At 37.8% G+C, this 21,202-nt stretch overlaps 1 long non-coding RNA gene across 1 annotated transcript in view; it reads left to right on the forward strand.

Moving 5' to 3' along the window:
• Nucleotides 1-21,202, forward strand: part of LOC132437262 (uncharacterized) — a 49,287-nt gene that overhangs the window by 1,015 nt on the left and 27,070 nt on the right. The gene's annotated exons all lie outside the window — the stretch shown is intronic.

Raw genomic sequence — 21,202 nt, forward strand, 5'->3', positions numbered from 1 at the left:
TTTATGTTCTGTGTGTCTGAGTGTTAACAGGATGAGAAACACTTTTTGCTCACATTTCCTTGTAACCTTGAACTGAGAATGTTGAAGTTCTTGCCTTGCTTTTTCATTGCATCCCACAGAAAGGTTATTCCAAATTCACTTGGCAATATTCAGACAAGCTATTTCCTAATCCTGAAAATAGCTTTTGTTTTGAGTATTTCCCAAAAGTCTTAAAATATGTTCATGAGCTGTATATATACTTCATTTACTAAACTTTTGGATTGAAAATTCTTAAAGGAAAAGTAAAGCTTGAAGAACAAAGACTTTTAAATATTGTAAATCTAGATGAGCAGAAAAGCACATTAAAGGATCACCTTTTTACTAATAAATGTTATATGAATAGTACAAATTTATACTCAGAAGAGAATGTCACCAATACTATGAAGTTTAATTTTTGTTGTTCCTGCTGTGATTCATACTAATTTATTGACTTTTCAACCACAGAATCTTTTTATTTAAAATAAAATTACTCCCTGAGTTACAAACAAGGAACAATACGACACAATGATTCAAATTTGAAAGTCCTCTTCCAAGGGTTTTACGTGGTGTAGACTGTTCCCCAGAAAAACACATTCTGTTTTTTAAAATGACAAAATCATTCATTTCCTCGTTCAACAAATTCCTGTTAAGTGCCAACTGGCATTGTGCTAGTATTAGTGATACAATAGTTGAGGAAATAGACATTAACCCAATAATCACACACACACACATACACACACACACCCACACACACACACCCACACACCATTCTATTATTACAGATTGTGATCTATATTGTAAAGGAAAAAAATACGGTGCCTTGAGAGACGTGATTTAACTAAGCAATAGGGAAGAACCTTGTGAAGAGGTAATTGTTGAACTGTGATACAAAGAATGAATAGGAGACAGCTAGGTAAGGAGCAAGGAGGGACAGCATGTGTGATGGTCCTAAGATGGGAAGAAAGCACAGCACGTGTGAGAACCCAAAAAAAGGCCAGTGTGTCCAGGGCACAGAAGTTAAGAAAGGAATTGTCCCATGAGATAGGTCGGTCTGGATCTTGCAAGGTCTAAAACCTTGCTAAGGATTTTGATCTTTGTACTAAGGCCAAAGAAAGTTCTTAATGTGTTTTAGCAAAAGTTCTTAAAGTGTTTTAGCAAAAAGGTGACAAGACCATATGAACATTAAAAAAAAAATCACTCTTGCTGTATTGTGGAGGATAAATTACAGGGGAGATAAGAACAGATAAAGGAAGACCAGTTAGAAACCTATTAAAGTGGTTCAGGGGAGAGCTGCTAGCAGAAGTTGTGAAGAGAAGGAAAGTGGAGAGGGTCAAGGAACTTCTAGAAGATAAAATCAATAGGAAATTTCCTAGAATTCTCACTTAGTGAAACTTAGAAGGATGGGTAAAACCTTAGTTGATGAGGCACTCGTTTTCCTTATTGTTGAGGGGCAGGTGGCATTTATGTGACATCAGCAGAGGTGGCAGCTGAAGAAGGTAGACAAGTAATAAGCCATCACATGGTAAAAGTCTCAGAAACAGAAAAGCCAAAGTTACCGCAACATAGCGGCCAAGTTAAGGTCGGCAGCAACAGCTGGGAGTTCTCTTGGGAAGGCTTGCTGAATGAAGCAACAAAGCATGACATTCAATACTGGTTATATATGGAGTGGCTCATGATTTCCCAAGCAGCTCTGAAAATGTCCCAAAGTAACCCAAGAAAGCGAAATCTGCCAAGTCACCTGACTTACCTTTGCGATAGTTCCATGTTTTCCCAAAACATCTCTCTCCTTCTAGGGTGCAACACAATAGTCAAAGTTTCACATCCTTCCCCCCACTAAATGGAACCTGGTGTTCTAGAAAGATTTTGGAATGAAGAATCAGAAGACCTGGGGGCTAAATGCTGACTCTGAACTTTTCTAGTGGTGTACGTTTTCGAGGTACAGTTTCCCTCATATTTAAAATGTGGTGAATAGAATCTACAATCTTGCAAGGTTGTTGTGAAGGTTAGGTATTAACAGGTCCTCCACAAATGGTAGCAACAGCAATAACTATACAAAATAATTTTTGCTATTAAAATATCCTCTATCTTTCTTCTTTTTATATAATTTCTCTTTTTGAAATTTTTTCCACACCCATAGTTTCAGCTATACATTTATTTGACAAAAGTTGCACACTTGTTAGGTGTCAGACAACGTATTATACAAGGTGATGGAGACAGAGTGGAGAAGACCAACATTGTCTCTGCCTTCATAGAACTTTTACTTAAAGAGAGGAGGGCTAGGTCTCCCCTGGGGCAGAGACTGCAGGCTGTTCACAAAATACGTCCTCTTTTCCTGAACACATGATAGATTACACTTCCTAGCCTCCCTTGCAGTTAGATGTGGCCACGTGAGTCATTAACAGAATGTGAGCTGAAGTAATATATGTGTCACTTCTGGGCCAGGGTTCTTAAGAGGTGGGTGTGCCTCCCCTACCCTCTCCTTTTCCCTTTAGCGGGATGGATACAGATGATAATGAAGGTTCCCAGGAGAAAAACAAAGCCAAAGATGGAAGATACCCAGGTTCCTGATTTACCATGTGGAAGAGAGCTTTTTCCTGCCCAGGAATATTGACCTTGGACAGTTTTATGGACAATAATAACAAAAATAACTTCTACTGTGTTTGAGTCACTAGAAATTTGTGTGCTCATTTGTCATAGCAGTTAACCTCTCTATTGCAGTCCTCTTCAGTCCCAATCTTCTTGCTCTGTTGCAGTCAGTGGCCTTAACGCATTTCTTTTTTGTTGTCCAGAAGGCACCTTCATCTCAAAATGTCTAAAACTAAATTTATAATCTCACCTCCCAAACATTTTCTGACCTACATCTTTCTAATGATGGCATCACCATTGTAAATTTCTCCAGGCTTCACAGAGGAATCAGCTCTGGCTCTTTCTCTTTTTTTTTCCCCAGTTGCAATCAGTTACCCATTTCTTACCTCTTCCTTTGTGATCCTTCTGGAATTTGACCCTTCCTTTTCATTCCTTCTTGTACCATGAGCACCACTGAAAAAGGTGACTCTCTCAAGAGATAAAGGGGCTAAAATTCAAGTCATGTATCCCGGCACAGGGCAGTGTCCACCTGGAGGAAGGGGAGGCTTTTTGTAATTTGCATTAAGGTGTTAAAAGAAGTGCTTCCTTTCTAATCTGCCACGAGCTTCTTGGGGGTTTGAGAAGACTCTATGACACACTTATCAAGCCTCTAGTGCTTCATGCTGAGGCATTGGTGGACACCTGCCAATTTATAACATTCTCAGCAGTCTCCCCTACTTCTGGTTTATCCTGTGACTCCCTCCTATGTTAATCTTCCAAAAGCATTGATGTTGTTAATTCCTGCTTGAGAAGTTCATGGGCTCATCCTTGTCTATCATAGTGAACTATGTATTCAAAGCTTACAGTGATATAAAATCATCTTACTTCAACCTTTTCTTTTATTCTTCTTTCCCATATTTCTCCATGCAAACAATATTGGCCCAAAGGAAGGAACTTTCTTTGTTATATCATAATGTCCCAAGAATTACAGAATATTTAGCCTCATCGAGCCCATCCACCAAATGCCAGGAGAATCTTCCGGGCATTGTGGCAACAACATACATGTCCACAAATTTCAGAGCTGGGGACAGAACTGGCTGCAGTTGAGAAATTCTAGGTCTACACTGCCAACAAAAAATAATATGTATTTATTGTGTTTGTACCACTCTTGTTCCTTTATTCAACCAGAACAACAAACAGTGAGCTCGGTGTTATTTTTATGGTTTTATAAATGAGAAAACTTTAGCTCCAGAAAGTGAAAAGATGTAACCAAGTGTGTATAACTATTCAGAGAGAGAGAGCTGATTCAAAATATACACTGTGTACTTTACACAAACTGGTCTACTTGGTATGCCCTAATATGCTTTGTTCTACCCTGATTTTCTTCATTGTGTTTTTCCTGCCTGGAATACCCCAAATTTATTTCTATAAAACCTGCTTCTTCGAGCACAAGTTTAGATGCTGCCCCCTTCAGGAACTCTTCTCTGGCCACACTAACCAGGGATCATTTCTGGATCACTGTGGTGCTTTCTCCTGCTGGTCAACCTGCTTCATTGTCTGCTTTGGACCATCCTACGTGCACGCTCCTTCTCTCCTATGTTGGATCATATGCCCCTTATTGACAGGACCTTATTTATTTTATTGTTGCTCATAATTTCTAGAAGTTTCTTGCATGTGGCTAAATGTGCTAAACACTCACAAAAAGAAAGAGGCCAAATGATATGGTATAGTAGAACTAACATGAACTTTAGAGTCATTTTCACAGTGAGGCTGTATCGCTTGCAGTTGTTGGCCTGGCACATGTAATATAATCTCCCCAAGCTTCAGTTTATTCATCTGTAAAATGGTGCTAATAATATTGAACCCAGTGGGTAGAAATGAGGAGTAAATAAGAAGCTATAGAATATTAAGCACATTGTAGGACAATTAATAGAAGGTATTAGTAGAAGTAACAATGAAAACAGCTAAATATCAGGTTTAAAAAATCAACACAAAACTTTTTTAATGCTGACCTAGACATTTGCCTGGAAGTCCAGGGCTGTATTATCTCTTTGTGACCATGTCTGGGGCTGGTGTTCATTGAATGGTTTTGGTTTGAACTCTTCCTTTTCTCACACTATTCTGGTTGGTTCTGAGCCTGGGAAAATTTAGACATATAGGGAAGCCTTTCCCTTATACTCCCTACTAAATTTCTGTATAGACCTTGCTATCTAGACACAGGTAAGGTTGGGGGGTGGGTGGAACAGGAATGTGCTCATTCTGATCCTCACTCACAGGAATTTCACTAGGCAATTGCACATCTCACTGTAACTGAAAAACTGTAATATTAACCCAACCAACCATCCATCCATATATCCATATATCCACATATCCACCTCTCCATCCTTCTATCCACCTATTCACCCATACACCCATCCATTTGCCATTTGACATTTCTAAATGCCACCTGCATATCTGTATTATGCTAGGGACTGGAAATATAATGAGGAAGAAGACACAATTTCTCATCTCAACAATATCATGGTCAAAGAGGCCAAAGAGAAATGTAATAAATAAAGTGAACACAGTTATGTCAATTTAAACAGCATGTATAAGATTCAAACTATTTGTGGATCTGGATGCCTCTGATTGAGTTGAAAACTATTTGTAATCTTTAAAATAGCTGTTAGAAAAGGGCTTGCTTTCTCTAATAAAATATAAGCAAAACAAGACCATTCATCTTGAAAGCTAAGTCAACTGTGAAGTTAGAGGGAAGAGTACACACAAGGCCACCATCATTTATGACACCAATTGCAGTTTTAAGGGGTTCCCAAAACTACCCTCAGGTTTGATAATTCACTAGAAGGGCTCACAGAATTCACTAAAAGCTGTTATGCTCATGGTTATGGTTTATTACAGGGAAAAGATACACATTAAAATCAGCCAAAGGGAGAGACACATGGGGCAGAGTCCAGGAGTATACCAAACATGGAGCTTCCAGTTGTCCTTTCTCCGTGGAAGCAGGACAGCATTACTTGCCTGGTATCAATGTATGACAATCAGCATTGAATTTTGCCAACCAGTGCTGCTCCCCTGATATTGATGTCCAACGTTTATATTGTAATGTAAGCATTACATTATATTGTAATGTAAGCATGACTGATTGCCCAGCTGGCTGATCTCTGTCTTCAGTCTCTCCAAAGGTCAGCTGATACCACATGACCTAAAGCCCCCATTCTAAATACATTGTTACTAACTGATGTAGCCAGCCCCCACTCTAAGTCACATTGTTAGACTATCCAGAGTGACTCAGGGCCCCAAGGCAAACAAAGACACTGTATCAGGCATGACATTCCAAGGGCCTAGAGATTTCTTCTGAGGAACCAAGGGCAAAGGCCAGATTCTCTTTTGGGCAAGGTTAAATTCTTTTCTACAAATATATTTATTGAAAAATATATTTTTAATGAAAAAAATCTCACAATTTATAGTAACTTTTAATTTTTATTGCCTACCCTTAATCATGTATCTAAATGAGTTTTGGAAGTCTGCTCAAAAGTTGGGGATGGGGCTTCCCTGGTGGCGCAGTGGTTGAGAGTCCGCCTGCCAATGCAGGGGACGTGGGTTCGTGCCACGGTCCGGGAGGATCCCACGTGCCGCGGAGCGGCTGGGCCCGTGGGCCATGGCCGCTGAGCCTGCGTGTCCGGAGCCTGTGCTCCGCAACGGGAGAGGCCACAACAGTGAGAGACCCGCGTACCACAAAAAAAGAAAGTTGGGGATGAAGTGATTAAGATGAGTTTAGTAGGTTATCTGATACATTATTTGGGATGTTGGTTGTAAATAGTAAAAAACCTACTGGCTCTAGCTTAAGTGAAAAAAGGGATTTATTTTGAGGATAAGGGGTAGTTTATGAAATTTAAGGTCAAGAATTTATCCTTTCTCTTTCTCTTCACATATGTGCTTCTTTCTTCCTCAAGTTCAGAAAGAGGGAATTGGTCACTCTATGGTTCAGAATATACATGAATTAAGTTGAGTAAAGCAGACACTGATTATTTCTTTCATGGTCCTCATTCCAAATTTCTGTCAGAAGAAATCTGAGCTGCTCAGCTTGGAGAAGCTATTTATCTCTGACCAATCAGCTATCACCAGTGGGGTAGGGACACAATGTGTAAACATGTGGCTAGGAGCCCAGAGGAATATGGCAGGGGAGATATCCTACCAGCTATCAACTATAGAGATCCTTATCAACTGCAAAGTAAGATCAATCATTAAGGGGAATGTAAAGAAAGGATATATGCTAACTTAAAATCAAATTGGGTAGACTAATGGATAAATCCTCGGATTTCAAGATGGAGACTTATGTTCTATTTTGTGACACATTTGCAGCATTATGTTATGTCAGACTATGCATTATGGTGAGAAAGACGTGGAATTTGGATACAGAGGACTCGCATCTTAGCCTCTTACTGATGTTGAAGTTAATTATCTTCTTGGAGCCTTTGTTAACTTATTTATCAAATAGGGAAATTCTCAACTCATGAGGCTGTAATGAATAACAAATGAGATCATGTATGTGAAAACACTTCCTAAAATGCTGAACCCACATTAATTATTATCTTTTGGAAATAATCCAAAGATTTTCTAATTTGTGTATTTCAATTCTATAATTGAGAAAATATATACATTTAATGAATCTATTAAGTATTTTGAATTCAGGATTATATATAAATTTAAGTGTACAGATTAACTTTAACACCAAAAAAAAGTGTTTTCTTAGGGAATTACAGGACTTAGCCAAGAAGATCCTCATCAAACCAGACGACTGATTTTTTTTAAAACTGAAGAGATGATTAATTAGGAATAATGCAACGTATTTCAACAATTTCTTTAAAAACTCAGCACTATTTAATTCAGTTCAAAAATGTTGAGTGGTCGTGATGTGCAAAGAATTATGTTTTTCCTTAAGAGGAAAGAGGGAAATCTGTTTAATACCATAATTCAGGAGGTTGGGCTACTTCTTTTCTGATGTATTACAAACTTTAGGCAGAATTTACTTATGAAACAGTTACTGATTCTTTAAGGAAGGAACTTATTTTCCCTGTGTTTCTAAGGTAACAAATGCAACTGATATATCTTATCTCACCTTGAAGTATATAGCATTTAAATTAAACGACTGTGAGCACCAAGGCTACCCATACGAGAATATCCCACCTCTTTCCCAAGGTTCCTCTTCCAGTGATAACTCCAAAATGCTCCCTCAGAGTTTTCTACAGTCCTATGGACCTGTCTACTTATTCTTGTCCCATTGAGAGAACAGGAGAGCTTGGAAGTTCCATTCCTATGACTGTCACTGAAACACAGATGTTTTGGTCTTTCTAGTGATATCCTCATTGCTTACTGAAGAAAAATTCTTCAGTGGCTCATAGTCACCACTACCATGGCTGGCCCACTCATGGTTTCTCTAGGTATAAGGAGAATAAAGGAAGTCTGGCTCCCCTGTGCTACTCTCACCTGTCCTAGCTGCTATTCACATGGTCATTATTTCTCAGGCAGACCTAGGAGGGCAAGAGAATTGTGTCTGAAGGGCTTTTCAACCTCAGTGACTTGCTACACCTGTCCTCTCTCAAACCTTCACATCCCAGCACTGGAATGTGTAACACTTAGTGCATAGGAAAAACTCTATCTTTTCACAGAGATGGAGAAGACACACTTCATTTCTTAAAGTCAACTTGGAAGACATATTTAGTATTACACAGTGTGGTTTAAAGCTGAAATAACTGCCTCATCCCATTTACAATGAACAAAACCTTGTGTTATACAAACTATTATTCTTTATTATTACTTATATCCTTAATTTCTCTTTGTAACTGTGGCCACACAGTGCTTGGGACAGCTTGGTTACAAAAAAAAGATAACAAAGTCAATGAAGAAGCTCAGAAACGGAAAACTGACAAAATGGAATAAACAAGTTTATTGTATTTCCAAAGGGAGAACATGGAGAGTTTGCCAAGGGGACTGTAGGATTTACTAACTTCAGGGTCTATGAGTGTGTAAAATAACTTATAGGCATTCTGGCCATTTCCTCATGCAGCACTGCTAAGTTACAGAGGGATCAGACAAATAAAACATTTACAAGTAACTCAGCACACATTGATGGGCCTTTGATTTTACCCACCATCTTCGTGATTGCTCCTTACCTCAAGTTGTTCTTTATTTCCTAACAGAAGAATATCATATCTGTTTATTATTTTTTTTAAATCAGGCAGTGTTCTTCTAAAGACTACATTCTCACATATCTCCATTGATATAATGGATACTGGTTTATTTCAACCCACCAAAACTAAACCCAAGTAAAAGAATGTAAAAGTATTAATCACGTTGCCCTCTGTACTTCAGACTTACTAGGTTGAATGGTCCTATGTGTTAAAAGTGTATTTTGATTTGAACTAAACTTGATGTAGTCCTGCTGCATTACAACTCTTTGGGAGCCCCAAAAGGCTGATAAAACATAGTGCGTGGGCTTAATCTGGTCTTTCTGGAGTTCTTTAAATTGTTTCAGGTGCATCTTCTTTTTAACATTAATGTCACCATCTGGGAATCGAGTTGTGGCATGCCTCATTAGTGAAACTTCTCTAAGTGTGAAATTAAAAATATGAAAAATAAAAATTTAATGCACTGGTGTTAATATCAAAGGGATTGTTTTGTTCTGTCCACTTCACATCTCTAGTCACTTCCACTCAAAAAGAGAAGGATGTTCTCCCTGCAGATAGGGTATTTGGTTTGTCCCATCTCTGCCTTGGACACATAGAATACAATTTTCCTTTCAAAAGATTTCACATTTGTTATTCATATTAGCAGTCTACCTTTCCATAAGGTAGGAGGAAGCAAGTTTTCAATGCACATGGTACAAGTGAGTAAATTGAGGTCTCTGGTCACAAAAAGCACATCTCACGTTTTGAACAATAATTCAAAAATTTTCTTTAACAGTCATGTTTTTAAAAGAAGTGGGTGGTCTGTGTCCAGGATTGTCCATGAGTAATGGAAGGAAGTAGAGAAAATGATCTTAATGAGGCCTCCTGCATTTCCCTGGGGTATTTGCTTTCCTCCTCTCCAAGAAGGCAAATTTATATCATCTCCTCTGTCATCAAACTGTCAACTCCACCTTCCCATTCTTCACTATCAGCTGGTGACTTCACTGACTATTTCAATGAGAAAATAGAAACATTCAGAGGAGAATGACCTCATCTTCCCATCACCAAATTGACTAACCTTTACATATACTTGTACGTCAACTTCCTCCTGTTACAATGATGTGCTCTGTCCTCCTGTAAGGCCTCTGGTCCCATCCTTTCTCCAGCAACTGTTATCTCCTCTCTCCTGAATCATTATTTTATCATTCTCAGTGAGATTATTCCCACAGCCTTCAAGTTAATTCCCTCTGTCTTAAATAAACCAAACCCTCCCTTGATCCCACACCCAGTTCTAGCCCATTTCTTTGCTTTTCTTTAGTAAAATCCCTGGGATGACTTATGTATACACAATATATCCTTAATATTTTGAACTCACTTCAATACTAGGGATTTTCACCCCTAGTATTCCACAGAAACTGCTCTTGTTAAGGGAACCCACTGGCTTCCAACTTTTCAGACCAATGGTCAGTTCTCCACACTATCTCCCACCCACTTGCTTCTTGTGCTTTCAGCAGCATTTGGCACTGTTGATGATTCTGTTCCTGGAACACTTTTTTCTTTCAGTACCTGAGACACCACTCTCTTGGTATCTGTAACCTCATTGCTCCTTCCCCTCTACTAGCTACTCTTCCCACATCCGACCTCTAGATGTTGGCCTGCTTTCTGTTTCAGGCCTTAGCCCTCTTTTTTCTTCTATTTACATACTTTTCCTAGCTAACCGTTTTCTGGGCCATAGTTTACAATACCTTCATTAGTCTCGAGTTTATATTCTTCAGCTACAACTTCCCTCCTGAGATTCAGACTTGTATATGTAACTAGTTATTTTAAGTTTCCATGTGGATATCTAATAGGCATCCCAAATTTAACATGTCCAAAAGAGAATTTTTTATATCCCTACCCCAAACAAGACCTGCCCCAAGCTTCTCCAACTGAATAAGTAGCATAAGATTTTGCTCAGGTCTTCAAACTAAGAATCATAAAAGATTTCTCTCTTTCCCCCACCCTTCACACCCAATCCATTAGCAAGTGCTGTTGGGTCAGCCTTCCTAATATATCTTGAATTTGACCGCTTCTCACTGCTGTCACTGCTTCTATCCTGTTTGGAACAATTGACAGTCATGCCATGTTTGGACTCCCATCCTAGCCTCTTAACCAGACTTCCTGCTTTGTCTCTACTATCCCTGTGGTCAATTTCTCTTTGGTTCCCATTCGGAATAAAATCCATGATTGTTCATTATCTGGCCCCTGCAAAACTCTCCTACCTCTTTCTCCCTGATTCCTTCCACTTGAGCCACGCTTACCTTCTCGATGTTCCTCGAACTATCTGAGCCTTTACACAGCTATTCCCTCAGTGTAGAATGCTTTGCTCTCACTTCTTCACATAATCCAGGTTTCTGCTCAGATATCACCCCTTCAAAGAGAGCCTTCCTGACTGCACGATTAAAAATATTACCATTCTTTTCTCCCGTCATTCTCTTTCCCCAAACAGGTTTCATTTTCTTCATAGCCCTTATCACCATTTGACCGTATGTTATTTATTTAATTTTAGTTATTTATTCTTTTTGTCTCTTTCAACAACATGTCCACTCATTGTTATGTTTGCAGGACTCTTTCCTTCTTAAAATACATCTTCTTTTGGAATCTGGGATACTACGTTCTTGGTATTTCTTACGTCTTCATCAACCTGACTTCAGGCTTCCATTCCATAACTCCAACAGAAGGACACTGGGCAAAGGGATAGGGAAATGCTAGACTGGAAAAATCTGAAGCACATTTAGGCGACTCAGAGGAAGTCGTAGGGACTATCAGGAAACCTCAAGGTATAAACAACTAGCCTGGTGCCAACCAAAGGTCAAAGTTGCAGGTGGGAGTTCTCCTAGGAGAGACAACAAAACTGGATGTTCAGTGCTGGTTTTAAAATGGAGTGGCTCATTCTCTTTCAGCTGTGCTCCAGAGCAATCTTTCCTGATCTTAATGGCAACATGCTCTAGGGGGTAATTAAGGTTCTCACATGAAGCAATTGCTTTTATTTTCCTGTCTCTTTTGTTATCTTCTCCCCTTCTGTTGTTTGTCTTTTCATTTCATAAGATTCAATTTTAGCAAGTAGTAGCAGTAACACATCTTAGGGTAAAATAAGTGTGACAGATTTTTTTAACGCAAGAACCTCAGAATAAAGTGGTAAGCAAAAATAGACTTTCTTGGAACTCATAGACTAGTGGGAGAGAGAATTTAATCACATAAGTCCACACACACACACACACACACACACACACACACACACAGGCACACATTTTATAAACTGAAATAAGAGTTATGGAAAGAAAAGATGACTATGCAGTGAAATCATCCAACAGCTGGGGAAGCCAGGAGTAGTTTCCCTAGAGCTCACACTGGAAGGTTGAGTAAGAGTTAATAAGTAATTTGGGAATTTGGGCCACATAACTCCCCTTTTATGAGCTAGTACTCCTATCTGTACAGAACTGGAAGTCAGGGTGTTTCTCCCTTCAAATTGTTTTTTAATACTTACCAATACAGTTGGCAACTGTGGGTCCAAGGTCAAGTCTGAAAAAGCAGCAGAGGAAGAAGCGGGAGGGGTGGAGTCTTTAGAGTTTGTAGGTTATCAAATCGATAAAAATGGTTGAGTTGAAGTCTCCATTTCCATGGAGACAAAATAACCATGTTGGAAATTATATTTTGTGTGGTACAGGTGCAGGCTAGCTATTCTCCCCCAGAAAACTCAGGATAGGAGTCTCAAATACATAACACCTTCCTTGGGACCATGGCAGACATCATTAATTATTAATAGTCCTATTTCCTGCTGAACCAGCCTGGCTCAGAATCCTTCTCAAAAATGTCTCCTAGGCATCCTCCTCCAACTAGCTGCAGTTAACATGAGAGTTAGCAAAATTTATCTACTAATGCAGCTGGAGTTTGTGTATATACTGGTAGTAGTATTTCTTAATTAATTCCGTAATTAATTCTGTGTCTGGGTGCATCACGTCCTGGTGAAGTTATGTTGTCCCAACCACCAGATCCTGAGAATCAGTGGTAAAAAAGGAGTTGTGACATCCTTGAGCAGTAACTTTCAAACTTCGAAAGAAAGCCTCATACCTTATTTTTCTCATAAAAATTTAAAAGTAGGATTCAATCATAACTGCAACATGTAACACAGGAATTAATGGGCTTGCAGCTAGATATGGAGCCCCACCTCTTGGTCACTTCCTACAGAAAATCCTGAGACATCCCATGGAATCCTAGCTACTGTGATACACATTCTGGAAACCACTCTTTCATATGATTGTCTTCTCATGGTTTTTGGTCACAAGTCATAGTCCTGGGGCTCGTGAATTAATATCTAACTTCAATTAGCAGCCTTTGACCAGGATCTTCTAAGACTGCAAGGATGAACTTGGTCTAAAATGTCCTCATGTCTCACATCTTTGTCGATAACACCACTTGGCCACAAATCAACTAAGATGAAGATTTAACATTTTGGATCATGAACACCATTAAAAAATCTAATGAAATCCATTGCACTTCCTTTAAAAAATGGACATACAAACAAAGACACAGACATACAAATCCAAGGAATTTATAGAATTTCAGAAGCCCAGGTCAAAAGCCTCTGACTTAAAGATTGAATCTGGAAGATGGAATTCAATCTACAAGTAAAGAAAGTGAGGAGCTTAGCTCGGATGGAATCAGAAGTATTAGGCAGGACCACAAGTGTTCTCCATACAACAATGCTAAGAATTTCTCCTCTTTTAAAGGACTACTGCTTATCAGGGAAGGTCCTGGTGAATGTTCTTCTTGTCCAAACTATAAATAGGAATTCATGTTTGTTGCTTCCTCTCTTCTTGGCAGCCATCCCCATGTGCAACTATTAAAGGCTGTCATGAGGGGAACATGGAAAATATACAATGAGATGGCTATGGGAAATTGGAATCCTGGTTTGGAATTCTGCTTGTCCTGGATCCAAAGTCAAGAGTAGATCAACAAGGACATAACCTTACCCAGCTGGTTCACCACCTGGGCTGGTCCCTCAGGTGGGTTTTATCCCAGGGCAATGAGATGTCATCCTCTTTGGCTGAGCTGTGGCCCAATGAGGGTCACCAAATATGTTTCAAAGTATCCTTCTAGTTCAGTATTTTGAACACCTTTTTATGCTTTTATCAGGCTACAGGTGCACTAGTTCTGTAATCTAAGAGAAAGGTCATACATTTTGAAATCAAACAATTGAAAAGCTGTGCTTCTAAGCTCTAATTCACTTTGATGAGGGGAAGTCACACCCATCTTATGGGGCCCAAGGAGTAGTCATTAATTACTCCATCCAATAATGCTATTGTTGGGCAAGTGGCCTGCATTGGACAGTAATTGGCTGATGGGTGCTGCTGATGAAGGACACACAGGCATATATGCAGATGGCAGGAGGTTGGATTAGGCACTTTAGCTGGGGCTTGGTGAACAAGGGACAAGATCAAGAAACCACTACTAGGGTAGGAGTGGTGGAAAGAGAAAGCGAGGTCATTCCTATGCAGAGCCAGTAATAGGAATAATATTGCTCCTTCCCCAGATAGATAGGCTCTTGGAGATGAATGGCATGGCAGGTTGACGGGGAAAAGACTCCCAAAACATGGAACCCTGGTAGAATATTGGTGAAGTCACACAAGTTGTGAAGTAAGGGCTGGGGCACAGTCAAGAAAAATAGTTAGTGTTTCTAGTTGGTAGGCAAGGTTCTTCAGCACAGCCTGCTTTAGAATCAGATTTCTTTGTTTAACTCAGTGGTTCAGCATTTCCAGATAGCTTCTTGGCTATCGCTGTACCTGGTTTTAAATGGGCCATTTCTTGGAGGACTCAAAATTCTCCACTGACACTTCAGCACTTGAGACTCCTGTAAAGTGACTTGGAGGGAAGATTGGAGCCCCCTAGAGAAAGAAAAACCCTTGGACACATACTTAAGGAGTTGAACAACAGAGAGGTCAGAGAGCAAACTGGGAGCTACTGGAACTTTGTCTAAAGCAAGTGTTGGTAATGAAACCTCTAGGTTTTGAAGGAAGGGAAAAGAGGGGGAGAACATAAGTTTGAAGTAAGAAAACTAAAGAATAAGAATGGGTACTATTAAGCATTCATGAGTAAGTTGTTTACGTGCAATTCTTCAAGTATACAAAATGTATTTTTCAGTAAAAAGTAGTTAACTTTTTTTTAAGCTTAACTTTTTAGTGAAGTCATGTTTTCATCAAGAAAAAATAATTTAGGGGAAAAGAGGTCATTGTTTGTGTCACTTATGGAAAATTCTATGTGTTCAGAGCAAAAGACACTGAGGCACCACCATCTACCAGGTGGTAATGTGCCTTTGTTTCATAGCAACCTGACTTTAAGGAAGTAAACCTGGGGATGGTGTCTCTCAGCTTTCAAATACACATGCTCCCTTTAGTTGCATAAATATATCCTGCCCTCAGGGCTGGCTATATAATTTTCAGGGCCCAGTGCAAAATGAAAATGCCAGGCTCCTTGTTCAAAAAGCAGGAAAATCATGTTTTCCATTTTTCCACGGTCTTTTTCAACCTGTCATGGTTTCTTTGTTATTTAACTTCAAACTTCCTGGGCAAAAGCAGACCCTCATAGACATCCCAGACCCTGCCCCTTCCTAACTCATGCCCAGCTTCTCGTGGGGCAAGGGTGGCCACAGTTGCTTGTCAAGGGCAGGGTGGAGGTGGGGGGCACAGGCAGCTGACAACCCCTCCTGGGGGGCAGAAGTGGGAGGAGGCAGGATTGCTAGGGTCCAAGCTTCTGACTCACCCTCCATTGTCCCATTGGCCCGCATTTACAAAACACACATTCAAAGAGAAAATGATTAAGACCTTGAAGATGGCAACTGCAGAGTCTCAAATGTGGGAGGGGAGAGAGGGAGGCCCTTCTGAGTTGGCCCTGTGAGAATGCATGAGTCAAATGCCCATGTAGCTGGCCCTACCGCCATGCCATCGACAATTCTGACATATCCTCCTTAGTTGAAAATCACTTTGTCATAAACCAGTGTAGTGTGTTCATCAATGAGCTGGTAAATGAAACCATTTCTGGAACTCTTTACAAATAAAGATTCCTATCACATTGCAGAGATTTCTTCTGATTTATTTATTCATCCCTTCATTCCTTCACAGATTTATTGAACACCTACTAGTTTCTAGGCCTTAGAGTAACTGTTATGAACAGGATGGAGAAGATAACAGTCAACATCTCTGACTTCATGGGCCTCCCTGTCCACTGGGGGAGACTGACCTTAAAGAAGTAACAAATAAACAAATATCTAACTACAGATTGTGGAAAGGGTGGTAAAGGAAATAAACTAAGGTGAAAGAATAACTGGGGAGTGTTCCACCTGGGAAGGAGGAAAGATGATATTCATCCCAGAATATTTATTCTGAGAATTTTGTCAGATAATTCTGATTATTAATCAGCTTTGGATTTAACTAAGAGTCTAACTGCTGCCTACCTCACTGTGCTAGGGGAACTTGGCAAATTCACCTTTTGCAGTTTACATTATGAGAGCAATATGAAATCATAGAATGATATTATAATAATGAATATGTTTTTCTACATTATAAATTCCCCCCTAGTAAGTTTTCCATCTCATCTCTTAGTTGTGAATCTACAAATCTATTCATTTCCCAAACACAGTGATGGCACATTTCACTGGTGCCGAGAAAGTACATTACGGACCCAAGCAAAGTTGTAGTGTGTGACAGAAGCATGACCTAAAAAAACCACATCTCTTAACTCCCCGTCTGTGACAGACCACAGATGTCATCACATGTCCCTAACACTTAATATCAAACAAGAAGTATCCTTGTTTCCTTCATAGAATCACTTAAATCTGTCACAGTATAATTTATGGTGGCTGTGGCAGATCAGTCGGTTTGAGAGTAGTCATTTTTTTCTTTTAATACAAAAAAGCTGTGGAAGACATTTTAGTTCATCAAAATGCCTAACAAAACCTAAATACATGTTTCAGTTGATCATGTCTTCTGTTTTATGACTTCTTTCATTATAGCTCCATGACTATTTCAGAACATAGTGAAGGCCCAAAGCCTTCACTCAGGAAAGCTAGGGATGATGGACTTGCCCTTCCACAGTAAGAAACTAGAAAATTTCAGGAACTACAACAATGCCTTCCTTCTTCAGAGTGGATTTGCATTTGCTTCTGGTTAGACCATGCACTTGCAATCTAAAATTACCTCAGTCTGAGTACATGGATTCAGATAATTTGAAGCTGTAAGAGCAAGTCAACTTGTGGTTTACATTTCCTCCTAGAGTATAGCCCTGAAGGGTTCCAGCACCAAACCTCAAGGTTTATCAGTGCTCTCTCCTCTCCCTCTTTGATAGTCCTGAGCTTCAATTTTTGTCCCACACTCTGCAAATTTGTTAAGACCTCTGTTCTTCTTCTCAGACTTCTGGTTGTCTCACTTCAGAATTGCCTGTTGTCCCTAGAAGAACGGTCACTTAAGTGCTGGACTCCACTCTCTGAGTTTCTTATCTTCCTTTGGATATTGGAGAGAAAAAGTAAAATGGAAGAAGGACCTGAAGAAATCACCCAGAATACAATCAAGAGAAAAAAGTACTCATAGGAAATACAAAAGTTGATTAAGATTCTTGCTTGGTTGGTTAATATTCTTGGAGCATAGAAGAGAAAGTTCTAAAAGATATCTCATTAGAGTTCCAGAAACAGAATAATGGAAAGGCAGTATTCAAACAGAACATGATGAGTTAGGAACTTCCCAAGAATGAAATGGATCATCTTCAATGAAAGATGTGGATCATCAGGACATTCTCATCAGGATATACTAAAATAATTCAACATCTAAATGCACTGTGCTGAGGCACTGCAGTACAGAGACAAAAATTAATCAGACCAAAAGAAAGCCAGAAGAAGAAGAAAAAAGAAAACTTGCAAAATCAGAAGATGTAGCACAAAATGAAGTTGAAGAAATAAACCCAGATTTGTAGTAATATTAACTAGTATAAATTCAATAGACGTAACAGTTAAAAGTCATATATTGTCAAATGGGATGAAAAGCAACACCTAAAATAAGAGTATACAGAAAAGTCAAAAGTAAAAAAAAAAAAGAAAGAAAAATAGGAAAAGATATACTAAGCCAATACCTAACCAAGATACTGATAGATAGATAGATAGATAGATGATAGATAAATAGATGATATGTCAGTCAAATAGTCTTTGAGGCAAAAAAGTTATCAGGCATACAGGGGATTGCTACATGATGATAAAAATTTAATTCATCGGATATAATCTGTGTAAACTTTGTAGCATAGCCTCAAAATGTATAAGGTCATGATGGAAAAACTGCTAATAGGAGTATAAGAATTTACAAACTTCTTTCAGTAACTGATAAATCAAGCAGCAAAAATTTTTTACAAGTATGTGAAAAATTTGAATAACATAATTAACAAGCTTGATATGAAAGATAAATAACCCCAAACGAGAGATTACATCTTATTCTCAAACACACAAGGAACAGTTGTCAAAATTGACCCTACCCTAAGACATAAGTTCATAGAATTTTTATCACCTAGACCATTTTCTAATAAGTTAGAAATCAATAATAAACAGCGATGCAGAAAAATTCATACCTTTGAAAATTAATTTTAAAAAGCTTTCTAAATAACTCATAGTTCAACTTGAATAACAACAAATATATGTCCAAATCATGAGATATAACTGAAGCATACTTTATAGTGGATTTATAGCTCCAAATGCTTACACTAGAAAAGAAGAAAGCTGAAAATAAATGAGCTAAGTGACTTAAGAAGTTAGAAGAACAACAAAATAAACACAAAGAAAGTAGAAGGAAGGAAACTATAAAGATAAGAGTGGAAATTAATCAAATGGAAAACAAATATACAGTAGAGAGAATCAACTAAGGCAAAAGTTCACTTTTTGAAAAAACTAATAAAATAGACATTTTTGGCTCCAAGAAAAGATGAAACAGTACAAATAAACAAAATTAGAAATAAAAAAGAAGACAACTATAGACATTGCTGAGACCAAAAAGATAAAACTATGAAATAAATGTTTCCAAAACACATGAGAACTTAGATAAAATGCAAATTTCTTAGAAAAACTATAACTTAACAACAGATTCAAGAAGAAATAACATGATGAATTTTCCTCTATCCATTAAATTTAATCAAGTTTAGAAATTTACCCACAATAAAACCAGTTCCAGATTGTTTTAGAGGTAATTTAATTCAGAGTCAAGAAACATAACTTCATCTTTACTCCAATTTTTCTGGAAAATCAAAGAGAACCCCCCAATAAACTGTATTTTTTTTAAAAAAATGAAAATAGTGTAACCTTGTTACTTAAATCAGATAAGAAAATATTAGAAAAGAAGACTATGGGCTAATCTCACTTATGAGCATAGATGTAAAATACTAAACAAAATATTTACAAACTAAATGAAAAATTAGATCAAAATAATTGGATTTTTGCAGGAATAAAAGGATTATTAGACATTAAAGCACCTCAGTTTAATTCTTCATATTAAGAGGTGAAAGGAGAACACCTTCTCAAAATATGCAGAAGTATTAAAATATTAAACACCTCTTCATGAAAACAATGTAAAAAACTTTGAATACACTGCTGACCTAGTTTGGGTTTTCCTAGCAGCAGATATTGAGGTAGAGATTCCAGTAAAGTGTATCTGGGACATGATTTCAGGAAACATGGATGCATCCCACAGACAAAGGTTGAGCAAAAAAGCATCTATCTATCTATCTATCTATCTCTATCTATTTTCTATCTATCTATCTGCTTGGTTATACATACATATATATTTACACTTATATAGTTATAATATAAATATATATTTATGCAAACTTTACAAGTAGTCAAGGTAGCACTATACATTACTTAGGGATACCTGTGTATATAGTAAGAGTATAAAGCAAAGCAAGGGAATGATGCATATGAAGTTCAGAATAGTATTTATCTCTGACATTGGGTGCAGAGGAGATATCCTTGAGGAGGAGGTTCCGAACTCTATTAGTGAAATTCACTTTCTTAAGCTGGGTAGTGTTAAAAATGTGTGCATATTATTACTCTTTATGCTTTCCTAAACAATGCCTTAAAGAAGTAAACAAGGAAGAAAAATACACTACAGACACATGTCAATGTCAAGAAAATAGAGAACAGTCTATCAATAAAAACAGAGTAATATGTCTAATATTACCAAAAGATTACTGAAAGAAGCCAAACCTTGGCATGAGTGATTGAGGAAAAAAAAGACAGAATATGCTATTAAATAAGGACAAATAACTATAGATAAAATAAACATGAAAATATAACAAGAACTTATAAAAATTATATGCTAATAAATCTGAAAAATTGTAGCAATATAAAATGTCAAAATTGACACTGGAAGAAATTTTTAAAGATTTGAGTACATAAATAACCATTAAAAAAATCAAAGTAGTAAAAAAATATCCAGCTCATCCACAATTATAAGCCCCAGACCCAGAAAGTTTCTAGGCAAGTTTTACTAAATTTCTCAAGTTGTTCCAGAAAACAGAAACACAATCGTTTGGCTATTGAAATGAGATTATTATAAACTGACTTCAAAACTGGATTAGTAGGACAGTGTGGAAAAGGTAAATTATGGGCTTATAAATTTGTGAACATAGGTATAAAGCTGCTGAGTAAAACATTAAGTAGCCAAATCCAAGAAAGTTTTAAAAATAATACACTGTAATCAAGTGGGGATTGTCACTGGAATACAAGAAGAATTTAATCTCAGCAAATCTATAATCTGCTCATCAGTCATTTGCATCAAAATTTAAAATTGCTTTATGTCAAAAGATAAAGAGCCACAGTAAGGGAAGATATTTGTAATGTACATAGTAGACAAAGGATTATTATTCAGACTATTATAAAGATTCTAAGGAAAAAAAGTTAAAATAGAAAAACAGTAAATAATATGTACCAACAAACCACAAAACAGCATTTGTGAGTGGTTAATTAACATATAAAAAATTCAGCCTCACTGTAATCAGGGAAATGCAAATTAAAACAACAACGAACTAATATTTTCCAGTTATTACACTGACAATTTTAGAATTCTGACAATATCAAGGGTGGGTAAAGATATAGAGAAAACAGTATTGTCATGTATGGTGGTATACATGACATTTGTCATTTGTGAAGTATACATTTGTGAAGCCACTTTGCAGATCAATTTGGCAGTTTATGGTAAAATTGAAACTATTTGTACCATATGACCAGCGATTTTACTTGTAGGTTTATTCCCTAGAAAGCCATTCACATCTGTGTGCAAGGCAATATGTAGAAAGATGTACACTGCAGCCTTGGTTGTAATAGGAAAAAAACTGGACACATCAACTAGGGATGGTGATAATTAAAATGTGTTGAATTCAGGCACAAT

The sequence above is a fragment of the Delphinus delphis genome, chromosome 14, assembly GCF_949987515.2.
Source record: "Delphinus delphis chromosome 14, mDelDel1.2, whole genome shotgun sequence".
NCBI classification, from domain to species: domain Eukaryota; kingdom Metazoa; phylum Chordata; class Mammalia; order Artiodactyla; family Delphinidae; genus Delphinus; species Delphinus delphis.